This window comes from Amblyomma mixtum, chromosome 1, assembly GCF_055824585.1.
Source record: "Amblyomma mixtum isolate Tamu chromosome 1, ASM5582458v1, whole genome shotgun sequence".
In the NCBI taxonomy this organism is placed as follows: domain Eukaryota; kingdom Metazoa; phylum Arthropoda; class Arachnida; order Ixodida; family Ixodidae; genus Amblyomma; species Amblyomma mixtum.
Window position 1 is genome coordinate 2,561,813 of NC_143012.1, and position 14,863 is coordinate 2,576,675.

At 52.0% G+C, this 14,863-nt stretch overlaps 1 pseudogene; it reads left to right on the forward strand.

The window, feature by feature from the left end:
* LOC149365250 (uncharacterized) overlaps positions 1-14,604 on the forward strand; it is a 19,265-nt pseudogene extending 4,661 nt beyond the window's left edge.
* Positions 14,605-14,863: the final 259 nt, after the last annotated feature.

Sequence of the window (14,863 nt, forward strand, 5' to 3'; positions counted from 1 at the left end):
GCAAATGAGATTTAGGATAACGGTGATGGAAGTGATGATGATAAGTGATGACGTAATACCAAAGTCGCGTGAAAAGATGACTGGCAAAAAATTTTGTGATCGCGTGACAAAGTGAGGCCACCTTACCAAAGTCACGTTACACAGTGATGGCGTCACGAGTATCAAAGAGAAGTAAAGAGGGGCAAAGAGTGACAAAGGGGCACCTAGGCGCACAAAGGAGGCGCTTAGTGATCGCAGCAGCAGCGCCTTGCTTTTAAAGTTTTTTAGGGTTTTCCTGGGTAGGTGCCCCGCCTCCCTCTTACGCCCCGTTCCGCACGCCTGTGCCCAATCGGAGCATTGGCCCATCTCATTCTTGTAAGATCACCGCACCGACATCGACGCCCAACGGGGCCTTCATCAGCTTCTCAGGTGGTGCCACCTGGTGTGGATGTCCTGTGGCACTCACTCCTTTGCACGAATGCTTGAATGCAGCAGTTGGCCTTCCATTCTGCAGTAAGGTGAATGAATGCACAAGACCGTCTGGCTGCACTGCGAGGCTCATGCGCATAAAACGCCAAAACAGAAGATAAGGGAACAGCGCTGCCTCTTTGTCGGTGGCGTGGTAGGCATGAAAGTATTCATTTCGGCGATGTCCGTGGCCTTAATTGTATGACACGTCTGTTTAAAGGCGATAGACGAAGGTGAAAATTGTCCGGCGTCGAAGGGGTGAAGCATCCGCCTGCCAACTGGTTTTGCTCAGGGGGGTTTCCCTCTCTCCACCTTGTAGGGGAGAGGCCGGCCTCTGAACGGAGCAGCAAAATGAAAATTACTGAGGGCGACTCAGCAAAAAACGAATCAGAGAGGCTATTGCGAGTAGAAATGGAATGAGAGTAAAATCAGAATTTGAATAGAACAGAATTGGAATAGAACTGGAATCGGAATAGATTGGTGAGCGAATGACAACGGCATCAGGATCGGAACAGAACCGGGATGCAGAGCAATAAATTGGCGAGTGATGGAAAAATACCACCTCATTTCCTCCACATCAATGCAACTGATCTCTCCTAATTTTTTTCCCCCGGTGTGCCCGGCAACTATATGGCGCCTTGTTCAGGATGCCCTTTGACGGTGCAGGTACCCGCTGTGCCTTGCTCCTGGTCACAGGCTGGTCACCATCCCTCCCTTGGTGTCACCCGATCGACCGGGAACTCTTCTGGACCCGTCGGTTGCGTACCCCTTGGGCCGATACGACGCCTTTGTGGAAGCCAAGAACAGGTGCCAATTAACGCTGCTTCAACATTTGCTGCGTCGGCCAAGCATCACTGAGGCGGTAACAAACCGGAGATAATTATAGCATACCAGAAATAAAGAGGATGTAATGCAGAGAACCGATGGCGTTCGATAACAGAGAGGATACAAGAGAAGAGAAACGCACTGGGTAGAGATCGAGGTAGGCTGGCGGAGTAGAGGGAGAGATTAATGCAACCTTTGTCCCGCAGTGACAGCCACGATGATGACAACGAAAAAGAAGGCGGAGGCTCATGAGAATCGAAGACGAAGAAAGCTGCATTTAAAGCGCTTTGACCTGAGAACATCGGGGTGCATGACGGTGGGGGGGTATAGATCCCCCAACGTGCAGTAGAATTGACCAACACTGTTCCCACTTCGAGCTGTCGATCCAATTCCCTCTCGCCCTACCATAAGCTTGCCGTCCCGGTCAGTTGGTAGAGCTTGTCCGCCGCCGCGGTGGCTCAGCGGTTATGGTGCTCGGCTGCTGACCCAAAAGACGCGGGTTCGATCCCGGCCGCGGCGGCTAGAATTTCTTTGGAGGAGAAATTCTAGAGGCCCGTGTACTGTGCGATGTCAGTGCACGTTAAAGAACCCCAGGTGGTCGAAATTTCCGGAGCCCTCCACTACGGCGTCTCTCATAGCCTTAGTCGCTTTGGGACGTTAAACCCCATAAACCAAACCAAACCAGTTGGTAGAGCGGCTGCTCCGGTGAAGCGGTTGTTTCGAACCCTGATGCAAACGAGAGAAGAGGCGCACGGCTGTGTCAAAGCAGGTAAGATTCCAGAACGCCTCGCAGTGGACGGTTGCGCGTTGGATCGTTAAAGCAAATGCATCGTGTTTTCCAAGAGCTCTTTGGTGAATGCTTAGTCGCTGAGTGCTTGCTCACCCACAAGTTTCCCCCCCCCCCCCCCCCTCCCGCTGGTTGTAGGCGCCTGCTCGGGCTTATTAACGAGGCACCCGGGCTTATGGACGGAGCTCTCCACTTCCAACCAGAGATCATCAAATCAGTCGTGCCGGCAGCTCCTCCACTTGCGTGCCCCTGACCTTCGTTGAGTTGCCGCAAGCTGTGGGCAGCGAACTCAAACATCAGGCATGATGTGAAATTACAGGACGAAATTACGAGGAAACTGTAGCGAAAACTACCTTGCACAACAAGAAGCAGTTGGCATCGCTTCAATTTGGTTCTCGCTTTCGATGTTTTCTGAGGTAAGCAGAACACGGATCGATCTATTGAGGCTATATACAGATATAAAGCGTACAAATAAACAAGCGTAAACAAAACTCTCTTACGTTCAATGTCGCACACGTGCTTATTTCGTTGGGACGGGCGGTTCGCCATGGGCGCCCTTGCTGTTCATTTTTTCAACGCTTTGTACGTGGCCGTTTTTTAACAGACGGCGTCCCCGAGGTCGTATTGGTGGCCGACAACTGTCGAAAGGACCCCCGAAGGCCTTAAAGCCGTGAAAAAAGCTATCACCGTGGCCTTACGAAGCCCCTTGCTCAACTTCCCGACGGCTGCTTCGGAATACAAGGCACAGACACACGGAAACACAAACGGACGAAGCGCTTCGTCCGTTTGTGTTTCCGTGTGTATGTGCCTTGTAGCGCCAATTGATCAGTATGAAGCACCAACTAGCCGCCGCTCTTGCATTGCTTCGGAAGCATCTCGGCCGCGCGCGGGCGACCCAAGGTTGCCAGCGCCGGCGTTGGTGGCGCTGTAGTGCCTAGAATTGGCGCTGAACGCTGCGCTCCATTGGCGCCGCCTGGCCATCGAAGGATGTTTGCAAACCATTTACAAACAAAGCGGGGGGATGCGCGGCAGGCCGATCCGACTTTGGGTGAAAAGTAGTCTTAGCGCTCATAGGAATGTATGGAAGTAAAAGTTTTCAAAGCAGTTTTTCGATTTCGCAGTGCACCTACGACGTCGTCCCTTCGCGAAGATCAACCAAATTATTCCTAGAACAGGCTTCGAAGGTAGGAAGCGTAATTCTGAAGGCGATGTATCTTCAAAGCACAGTGTTACGTTATGCTTCACCCGGAGCTTCTTGCTGCGCAGACCCTTGTTCCGCACTTTCATTGTGCAGAGTTTTACTCAGTAGCAATGGCGCTTATCGAAAATGCCGGCATTGTCCGTGTGAAGCCTCGGTGAATCAAGGCTTCACCCATCGGATCCCTCTATCTGCCGCCTTCGAATGCAGAGAGACAGTCCTCCAAGAGCGCCCCCAAGTTGGGGGGCCACCGTCGCCGCCTTCGATCCACCTCAGCCTCTTAGAGCGTATACCTCCAGACAGTAAATCACGGGGCGATCAGACATCTGCGAAGCCAGCTGGATTCGCCCTTTTTGCGCTAATAGCTGCTCTCACTATGAGCCGAGGCTTCAAACACACGGCGGTATTTTTCTGGAGGGCGAAGGCGGGCGGAGGGTGGCAGCCCCCTGGCTAGGAGGCGGGAAAGAGAGTAGGTGGCGCTTCTGGTCACCAGATTATCGGGAGGCCTACAGCAGCAGCCCTGCTTTCGCAGTACAATTCTGTCACGTGTGCGAGGAGGCGTCGGCTTAGAGCAAAGCTGCCAAGTGAAATAATTGCTCCCCTCGGGACCGCCCGGTCTGTTAACGCGATGGCGTCAAGGAGCCCCTGTCGCAGAAAAGCCGGCGTCGTTGACCGTGAGCGGAAAATCTGCGAAAAAATCAACAGAGAAACAACCTATAGGAGGCGGGCGGTCCCCATAGGTCACGTGACCTTGTGACGTAATCGCAAACTGCGCACCGTGGAAGGTGGTCGTTAATGATTGGTTGCTCGGGAGGGGCATCCTGGGTCTCACAAGCTCCACCGGTGGCAGCACCTGCCATCGATGCAGGAATCAGGACTCGCAGGGATGTATGAATGCAGAGTCGCGAGAACGAAGAATTTATATGAGCATTAACCCATTAAAGCTATCGTGTCACACCTTTCAGGCGGCCGGAGCTTAAGTCGATCTCCCTCCAGTTTTTTTCTTCCCCTTGTTCTGGACCCAATCTTTCCCAAAGGAAACAGTTGCTCTTTGGGATAGCTGTCACTTGAACATCAACAGAAAAGTTTTTCAAACCCGTCGCGTTGGCTCAGTGGTTACGGCGCTCGGCTGCTGGCCCAAAAGACGCGGGTTCGATCCCGGCCGCGGCGGCCGAATTTCGATGGAGGCGAAATTCTAGAGGCCCGTGTACTGTGCGATGTCAGTGCACGTTAAAGAACCCCAGGTGGTCGAAATTTCCGGAGCTCTCCACTACGACGTCCCTCATAGCCTGAGTCGCATTGCAGGAGCTCGGATACCGCGAGCAGATGCGAGAAATGCCGTCCTCGACATTTCTCGCATCTGCTCGCGGTATCCGAGCTCCAGCAGAGGCTCGGATACCGCGAGCAGATGCGAGAAATGTCGAGGACGGCAACGATCCCCGACGAGCTTCGCAAGACCCTCAAGGTAGCGCCAATACCAAAAAACATGGATCCCAACCTCCATCGAAGCAGAAGAAAAGCAAGGGCCGAATTCATCGAGAAAACATACGCTCCTCAAGCCACGACCGTGTATACAGACGCGTCTTGGAGAGGAGGAGATACCAAAATCGCTGTAGCGGCGGTGGTCGATTCGTCTTTACGCGAAATGACCAGCGCGTCTCTCCGAGGCTGCACAGCTGCAGAGTCCGAGGAAGTAGCCGTTGCTCTAGCGGTGGCGGAGGGCTATAGAACCGGGCGGTCACTAACAATACTTACGGACTCTCAAACAGCCTGCCGAAATTACATGAATGGCAGGATAGGTCGTCACGCGCTCCGTATACTCCTCGCAGCGAGTGACAGAATTAAAAACCGGGAAGAACAAAACGACAAGATCCTACACAAAATTGTGTGGGTACCGGGGCACACGGGGGTTGCAGGGAACCGAGAGGCCGACAGGATAGCTCGAGGATACATTACTTTCCGAGCTTCCGACGAGACCGCGGAACTCGCGCCAGCACCCAGGGAATACTCGGCCATACTACAAAACTATAGAGGCAGAAGAATGCGATATCCCCCACCGCACAAATCTCTCAGCAGAGAGGAAGCTGTCACTTGGAGACAATTACAAACAGGCTCTTTCCCAAACCTACATATACTAAACAAAATGCACCCTACGATATACACGAACAAATGTCCCTGGTGCGACGAAAAACCTACACTATACCACATCACATGGGCCTGCCAAAACATAGACGTGGTCCCCAAAATACAAAACCCGAGTGCGGAGCAGTGGGAGACTCTGCTGTCCAGCGACCGCTGCGAAGACCAACAAGGTCTGGTACAGCGAGCTCAACGGGCGGCAGTGGCCAGCGGAGCCCTGGACTGAGGGCAACCGACCACTGATTAGAGGCGGACGACTTCGACAGAGAAGGCTCCTGGGGGTAGAACCAAGACGTCTCTGAAGAAGCCCCCAAACCGCAGGAAAAACCATTACTGTAAATAAAGTTTTCCCTTCCCTTCCTTCCTCTGTCACTAACCTGGCGGCAAGCGTTGCGGCCACTTGTCTGCTTTCAAGGCCTGCGTAAGAATTCACTGTCTCCTATTCCTTTGCAGAAGGCGACGCGAAAAGAAGAAGAAAAAGGAAGAATCAGAGTACGTGTACGCGCTTCCTTCCCACTGCGTCTGAACTTTCCTCGCAGCAAAGCAGGCAGTGGAAATCTATGACGGAAGATAAAAAAAAAAAAAAAAAGATGCCGACGCCGGACACTTTTCTTTCTCCGTCATGGCCTTCCTAATGCTTTGGCATTAAAAGAGCCGGGTAGATGTAAGGGTAGACGGGGGACAAAAAGGAGCGATAGACAATGCATGCGGTTCTTACGGCGCTGTATTCTTTTCGGCATAGTTAGTCTTCGCATATTAATGCATTTTGCAATTTCTTATCCACGTTACAGCATGTACAACCTTCCAAGCAGCTCACGGAGGTGTTAGCTTTTGTGACGTAATTGTGTGCCGCGTGCTGTCGTGTGTACCGAATCGCAGTGCAATGTGGACAAAGGCCTGAGAGCCAACGAGGGAGTTTTCACAGATCAACGTCATAGCCTAATTCCAGCCGCCGGATACGGTGACTCGGCGGCTGAAAAAGCGGAAGCTTAATATCGAAATTACCTCGCGGAAATGTGCCTTATTTTTCACCAAAGATGCCTCGAGTGGGTTCATACCGGGCTGAAGCTTGCAGTGTTTGGAGTCGGATGTTCGCTCTATGCTCGGTCGGCAACGTCAGCGCGCGTAGTCGTCATGATATTGCGATGGGGCCGGCGCCACCGCACGCGAACATTGCGGCTCTGTTGTGCCCTCTTCCTCGGGACGTCTTCCTCCTGCGACCGGAGTTTTTGAAGCTGCTTTCTTTGTCTAGTCACTCTTTTGCTTTTCAACTGCTGGTACCTGTCACCAGTGACGTTAGAGGTAATACCTAGCGAACAACGTCACTCTTTAACTCCAGTTATTAAAGCTGTGGCTTACAAAATACAGAGGCAACAAAATGGTTTGGGAATGGAATCGTCAAAAACGCGGCTCCAATTCTAAAGACCCTAAAGGATTGACGTCAGCCGCGCTGCTGTCGGAACCGGATAGTAGAGTTTCTCGCTTGTCTGCGCCGCAAACGAAGCCAACGCGGATGGGCGCGCAGGTCCACGGACTCCTCGGGTGCCGGCGGTGAAAGCCCGGAGGACCGGGAGTGGAGGGAGCGACCGCGCAGCTACTTCTACAAGGGACTCAAACTGCCCAGCGGACGCAGGGTGGACGTGCGGTACCGGAACGAGTACATCCGGTACGCTCCACTTCCGGTCACCTTGCTCCGTACAGAGGATACACCATTTGTACACAACACCGGATCCGCCTGCTGCCAAAGCCGCCGCGGCGACTGGAAAAGACGACGCAACACCGCGAGTGCTGCTGCGCATGCTCATCTGGACCAAGTGTTGCGTCACGTGTGCAATACGCAACACGTGCAGCCCACGCAGTTCAGGCCTTCTAGGCAAGTGTTGGGTTGGGTTTATTGGCGCACAAGCATCTCAGGCCGTCATGCGCCGAGCTCAAGGTACGGATTTCTAGACAGGTGTGCTTTGACCTCTGTAGGTAGAAGCGTCTGGCATTTTTGACATGCTCCTTGTGCTTTAGGAGTGAATCAGTGGGCCGATCAATATTTTTCAAATTTCAGCACATAACCAACTACTTATAGGTGAAAGAATGTATCTGAACCAACGGAGTACAAAAACGTCCCTGAAACAGTTAAATTAGTTAAAAAATTGTTTGTTAATCACCTTGCGCCCGTGTATTTTGTTCAGGACCCCAGCTAACTTTACTGATCGAGTGGGCTTTGACTCGCGTTGATCTGGCGACGTTACCGCATCAGGGAGCGGAGCCGGATCCACTCCTGTTTATCCGTGACCAGCAAGCGCAATGCGATTTTCCATACCGTTCACAGCAAGTGGGCACATAAGAAAGTCCACGGCGAGTCGTGCTTCATCTGCTGCATCCTCGTGCTCATGGCCTTCCTGGCGACGGTACTTTACGCCTACGTGTCGAACCAAGGTGAGCTGCTTGGTCCGGCATAAATCTGTCATCAGGCAGGTTGTTCAGGATTCACACTACTATAAATGCAGTTGAAAGAACCACACAGTTTAGGCTTCCCTTTCTCCTTCGGGGCAAAGGCGACAGTTGTATCCACGAAGTAAGATAAACTGGAGAGCCGACCCCGCCTCACCAGGTGGGTCTTCGTAGCGCATCCGATAGACGGCGTCGCACGAATGGAAAAATAGTCCTCTCCCATCGTCCTGGTGTTAAGAGCGCAGGACGCAGACGGGACACGAGAAGAGAAGCACGCACAAGCGCTGGCTTTCAACAACGTTTAACTGAAAAGGACGCATATCCTATATTCGCACGGACAGCACACGTGTCACAGACACGTCATTTTACGCCATGATACACACGTCGTCCTGCACACTCTGAGCAAGATTACCGCACGCACAACAGCTGATGTGGACGGCTTGCTCACTTGCTTACACGTCGGTCCCTTCGTTTGGCTATCTCGGCGACCTCAATAATCTCGCGGACCAACTGGTCATTCTGTTTTACATTGCTTGAAATACGCGGCACATGTTTTAGAAAGGCAGTCCCTTACATGTATATCGAAATGCCTGCAATTTTGTGCTCCTTCAGTCTTTCGTTGGTGCACCTGCTCGTCTGCCTAACATACTCTTTCCCACATTTTAAAGGTATTGAATACACCACAGCTTCCGCGCATTCCACGCAGCGACTCTGGTGGTTTACTGTGCACCCTTGCTGCTTTTTTGGCTGATCTGCATTCACACGCCGGCAGAGGAAGTTCCTTTGGGGCGGTTAGAACGACGTTAACGCCTGCTTTGCCACCAATACTTTTCAAGCGATGGGATAGGTTGTGTAAATATAGCAGGGCCACAATCCTTCGTTTTTCTTTCGCTTCCCTGCTCCCGCAACCTTGTTCAGCATCGACATGCTCGAGTTTGAGGTTCTTTTTCAACCTTTCCGATACAAGCAGGTTCAAGGGGTGGCTGCTAGCTTGAGTGAGGCGGTCAACCTGGCGGTGAAAACTGGACTCCATTGCGTGAATGCACGACTTCTAAGCGCACTAGACAAAGAAGCGACGACTCTCTTAACCAGTTTTGAATGCGCCGGCTGGAAAGGGAATGGCGCTTTGTCACTTCCGGATTCATATGCCCGGCAGACCTTCCCCCTTGCGAACTCGAGCCTGAAACCTAGGAATCTCAATGAACCCGGCGTGGGAACCTCGTGCGTGATGACAAGCGGCTGAAAAGCATGGCTAAAGCAGGCTAATGCCTCCAAGGCAACCTCAAAGGAATTCGTGCCATGGCCATCACTCATCAGCGTACCTAAACGCTTTTCGAACGCTTGTCCTAGTGAGGGTGTTGTTTAGGAATCTGTATTTCTGAACGAGGTACAAATCACTAAGTACTGGTGCAATTCCCAAAGACGATCGAGATACTAGAATGTGTCGAAAAAGTGTACAGATACATACGATGCAGTCGCATTTCAAAATGCCTGCACGGTGTAGACCGGTGGGTCCTTCAAACTCCTTTCAGTGTATTTGAAGTCAACCCATGTTCTCTGGGAGGGAAGTGTGTACTTGCAGAAACGCGGTGTGTGCATCGGGTCGTGTATTGCACCAGAGTGATCAAGTGATCATTCTCGCACAGCTGTGCAACTATCGTTGTCGGATCCTCCTCTCGGAGAACGAGGAAAAATTCCGAGCATTTTTATGCCGGCTTGTACCGCATTTCGGTTTGCGGAAACGTGTTTAGGTAACGCAAGCCAGGTTGTTTCACGTATTGGAAATAAATAAAAGCCGGACTCACTGCCTGTTTCGCTATTCTCTCTTTCAGGATGGCTCTTCGGGGCGATAGCAATGCGTGAGTAGCACCCCCCAACGACAGAAACTTCCTGCGGCCTTTAACGGTGGCAAGCCTAATGACGCAACCTGGAAGCGCAGAAAGTCAAAGCACGAAAGAACGAAAATTCGAATTAACAAACACATCCATCCACTGGGAAGTGTCCAGGGAGGCGAGCAGAGTATCTGTCGCACTTCTGCTCTGTCATACTCGGACACAAGCGAAGGTCAGCGAACCATTCACTGCACGCATGCTTTACTCGAGGCACAGAGAATTAGAACTCCTCAGACCTAGATGGAGCTGCTGCACCTTGCGCGTAATGCCAAAATTTTACTCAGGAAATGTGACGCGGGGGAGCACTGCCTCTCAGCATAACAAAATAGCCTGGCCGTCTGGTCTACGGATTTCCAAGTTACGAGACCACGACGGGTGCGAAGACGTGCACGTAACTGGCCTGTCACCACACCATCGTTTCTTGGAGGCCCATAGTCACCACCTCTCCGGCTTCCTTGCTGTTCGGTCTTATCTATTCTCATCTGCGCACTCTGCTGTATGCTTTCGTCTCTTGTCAAGAACATCCCTGTTCCTCTGCGCAAGAAGGCATATGCGCGGCATGCTCTGCTGTTAAGCTAGTTCCTGCTGGAGTGAAAAAGCGCAAAAGACAGAGAGGTAGTGATGTCAAGGCCGGTGAAACATAAAGATAAAACCCAGCTTCCAATTCGCTTCATCGTCAGCTTCACTGAGCCAACGACAAAGGTCGAAAAGAAAAAAAAAAGTGAATGGAATTAAAAACGGAATGATTATTCCTGCGCCTCACCGCTGCCCGCAGTTAAACCGAAGAGCACGACGTGGCACTCGTTTGGACACGGCTCTGGTGCCGACACTGTTCCCTTCACGGACACCACTGAGAACGGCGGATCTACCAACGTCGAGGGTGAGCTGAGCAGTGCCAATATACGCTTCGGAACCGTCTTACACATTGGATGCTATGTGTTATATGGAAGCATCTAAGCATTCCAGTTCCAGCCAGTGCTAGACACCACATGTGATCCGAAGACAGCGTCCAGCAGGTATAACGTATACACTTCATCTCACAAGTCTTTTGCAGCACTGCGAGAGAGTAGAGTAGTGCTGTGACTATTTTTTCAAACAGTTATCGCAGTAATCGAAAAAGCATATCAGGATGATGTTCTCGCGGTGCAGCGAGCGTTTCATTCCCTGGTGAAATCAGCAGAGAGAAAGTCTACACGAACACAGCATTGCGAACGCTGGCTTCGAAGTGGTGCGCCGCCCGTCGTAAACATGGCGAGTCGGCCGAGTCTACCGTGCGTAGCTACTGGACAATGGTGTTCTTTCCTTCCCTGAGATGGAGCCAGCAGTCGCGGGGGGTGAGGGGGAACAGTTTTGCAGCACACGCCGTTCTCACTGGCTCAGACCGCCGCGGCCTTCACAGCGCTGCAAACGACTTGTGAGATTGGAGTGAAGTAGCCTTAATTTTCGAGTTTTATTTGCTTCAGAAATCGAAGGAGGCAGGAGGCGTAAAATCGGGAGCGATTTTTCGAATTCTAACTTCAGTATACCTAAATCCGTTTATGATGCGGGTTATTTTTCTAGCAAGAAAATAATTGCTGTTATAACACATTTTTGTTGCGGCCAAAAGATCCTGTTTTGGTTATCTTCGTACGCGCTTTCGAAACCGCACCATACACCAAACACATTTCTGGTCTATGCTTACACTAATACACGCCCTGCAGCGCTTTTGCGTCTGTACTGAGCGGCTTTGTGCACCGCGAAAACATTGATTTAGCCTCGCAGTGTACAACGTCGTTAGCGTGGGGAGCGGCTTATACTACACTGATGCCAATCAGATGTCTGATCAGTAACTGATTATGGCCTGGAAAAAGTACATTTAATGAGTTAGCATTAGGACCCCCCTGTTAGTGCAAAAAGTGTTTGGCGTGGGCAGCGGCGTGTGAAGCCTCGGGGGAGAGGAGGCAAAGTTTAGAGATGCAGTGGGTGAGAGAGAGAGAAAAGGAACGCGAGTTCGGAGGGAGAGAAGGAAAATGAAGAGAGGGCGATTTGGTGGAAGGCGATGGGGAGCCATTGGGAGGCCGCGGTCGCCAGTCACACAGTGTGCCCCTCCGTACCTGGACACTGTGATTGCTGGATTGAGTCAAGTGAGTGGGAAGGGGCTGCGACGTGTCCCACGGTGAATGATGGGCCACCCTTAATTGTCAGCGTACTCTGCCACGTGAACAGCATTGATCGTCTGCGACTTTTGTTGAACTTAGACCAAGTTAGAAGTTTGAAAGCATTCCCAGATGTGTGAAAACATCGAATTTTTAATCTATACAGGACATCCGCTAGTTTCCGTGCTGTGCCTTCCACTTCGTGCGCAGCAAACTGAACTGTCGAGCACAAATCAGGTATAGCCAGCCGATTTTTAAGATATCTTCGGGACAGAGACAGGTGCGCAAAGTGAGGGCACGGTCTAATTGAGAGGACAGGACGTCCGGACTTCGTTCTCGTATTCTCTCCTGAATGTGCACCAACAAGCTCAGCTACAAGTATTGCTCGTTTAAGAAATCTCTCTACGAACGCCTACCGGCCAGACCAGCTGGCAGACACATTCTGTCCACACTAGGCATAACATACGAGCGACAAGGCGGGCCAACAACTGACCTTCCCAAACATATATGCCAGCTTCTGGTCATTCCTCCAATACCTCGGAACATGCACCCAGATTTCCACGCTGAACGTCGTGCAGCGAAAGCCAAATCGTTAGAAAAACGCTTTCTTAACGATACTTCTGCGGTATATGTAGACGCAGCAGATTCTTCGGCTGACAGGATGGTAACTGTGGTCAGCACGGAACGTGGTACACTCATAACTGGGTAGCACTGTACGCACTCGGCACACACATGTTGGAGAAGAAACAGCCGTTGCTCTAGCCATTGCGGGAATCTCGGCAGAAATCATTGTCAGCGACTCAAAATTGGGGATACGTAACTACACGCTGGGGAGAATCTCCCCGCAAGCAGCACAGATTCTGGAAAATTATCAGCCCATACGGCGCATTCGCTTAATCTGGACGCCTGCTCATGCCTCCCTTGCTGGTAATGAGGCGGCTCATAACCAAGCTCGAGAACTGTCCCGCCGAGCTAAGTCGTGCAGCCCGCCCGCCCGCCTGCTTGCCCGCCCGCCTTATACTCCGGCAAGGAGAGGTTGTTTTCTTAGAGAGAAGTCCTGCAGCACTTCAGGCTTGCAAACTCAGATTCCCCCCAGCAGATAAAACGCTCTCCAAACAACAGGCCAAAGCCTGGCGTGAACTTCAAACTGACACCTATCCAAATCCGCAGTTGTGCAGCTTCTATTCGGAAGGACTCCGCTCAGACAAATGCAAACATCGTGATAGCAAAGCCAATCTAAATCATACGATCTGGAACTGCCCGCAGTCCCCACCCGCGAGTCACTTCATTACCGACTCTGATCATTGGGAGGCTCTAATGCTCAGCCCCGACCCGGAGACACAGATCAAGCTCCTCCAGCTGGCTGAAGACGCCGCCGCTGCCCAAGGGATAGCGGCCGTCGTTTAAGCGGGAAGGGGGGGGGGCGACTGCGGGTCGCTCCTCTATATTCACCACCACTATCTGTGGAAATAATCGGCTGGGATCGAGTTTTACCCGGAAACGAAGGGTCCTGCGTAGAGTGATGTATAGTAATGGCGGTGTGGGGCTATGGGTCCCAGACGACAGTTAGGGCGGGGGGTTATATATCTGCAGACTCCTGTACCTCGCCGGCTTTACAGGACACCAATGGTACAGAGCGCTTCCTTTCGCGGAGTTGAATAAAATCCGTCTCCTAGATAACCGTCTCCTCATTTTGTTATTGCTACGTGACATTCACGTCACGGATCGAGGCGGCTGTGTTGGTGCTTAAGCACGCCCCCTCCCCCCTTTCCTTCTACTCGCTTTAAACTCGCAAGCTTCCCGGGAACACCCTTTTTGTACTTTTTGTGAGGAAACGCCCACCCGAAAAATTCCTGGAGCGGAAGACCTACGGGCTGCCTCCGCGTATACAGTGTGCATACGTCCCCATTACGTGCGAGAACGCCGGATGCTACGAATCACTATATCACTCCCTCGAGAAATCTCATTTGTGCTGTACAATGTGTCCAATCCCGCCTTTAAATCCTTTTCTCTGGCTGTGTTTGCAGGTTCTCCAGGCACACCGGCTTCTACTTCGGACGAACTGGTCTTCCCAATTAATGCGACTGACATCACCGACGACGCACTATTATGGCGGCCGTACGCGTCGGTTAGGTCCGCGAACACGTCGGCGGTAGCCGTGCGGCCCAGAAGAAGACGCATTCGGAGTCAGAAGGCACGGCGCGTAAAAGGAGTTCCTCCGGCCCTTCGCCAGGCCTCGGCGCCGCCGCACCGCTCGAAGAATGCAACCTTGCTAACGAGAATGCATGCCTTCGCTAGCCCCACCCGTGCGTTGCCGGACAACGATGGCGCGCAGTTGACCGCACACACTTCCCAGACCGCTCGGAAGTACTTCGCCTCCAGAAGAGTGCGTCTACTAAGGCATCACTCAGTTACGATTCACCGCCGACAAGCACACGGAGAAAGGCCGGCCGTGCAGTGCGGCCCTAGGCCGTCGCCTCTGCGTTGCTCGCCGGTGGTTACCGCTCGCCCTTGAGACATTCGCGAACTGCCGTCAAGCTCGCCAATGGAGCGAAATCGGCCAAGAAAGTTCCTACGACCGCAGCGGGACCACACGAATCGCGGACGACGGCACGCAGTGCCGACTGCTTCGTCTGGCCATGCAGTGCTCGGAGGGATGATTCGCTTCACTGCCGGGATAGCGGCGCGCCTATCACTGCCGGTGCGCATGTGTTTGAACGAATTTCGGTTGCATGAAAGGAAACAATTGCTAATACGGTTTAATACACAACGACATCCAGTCAGAGTGCAGATTCGTACGCTATAAGATGGTGGCGGGGAGACCTCTCCTCATCGAAGTTTTCCACGAAAGAACAGCATCAGTTCTTTCTTGTGTTGATGAAGGAAGGCCAGGAAATGCATTTTGCAAATTTCTATTTCGAAGCGCTTATTATTTGAAATATATACTTTTTGTGTATGGCGCATGAGTGTGGATTTTCGTAGCATGCAAAAATTA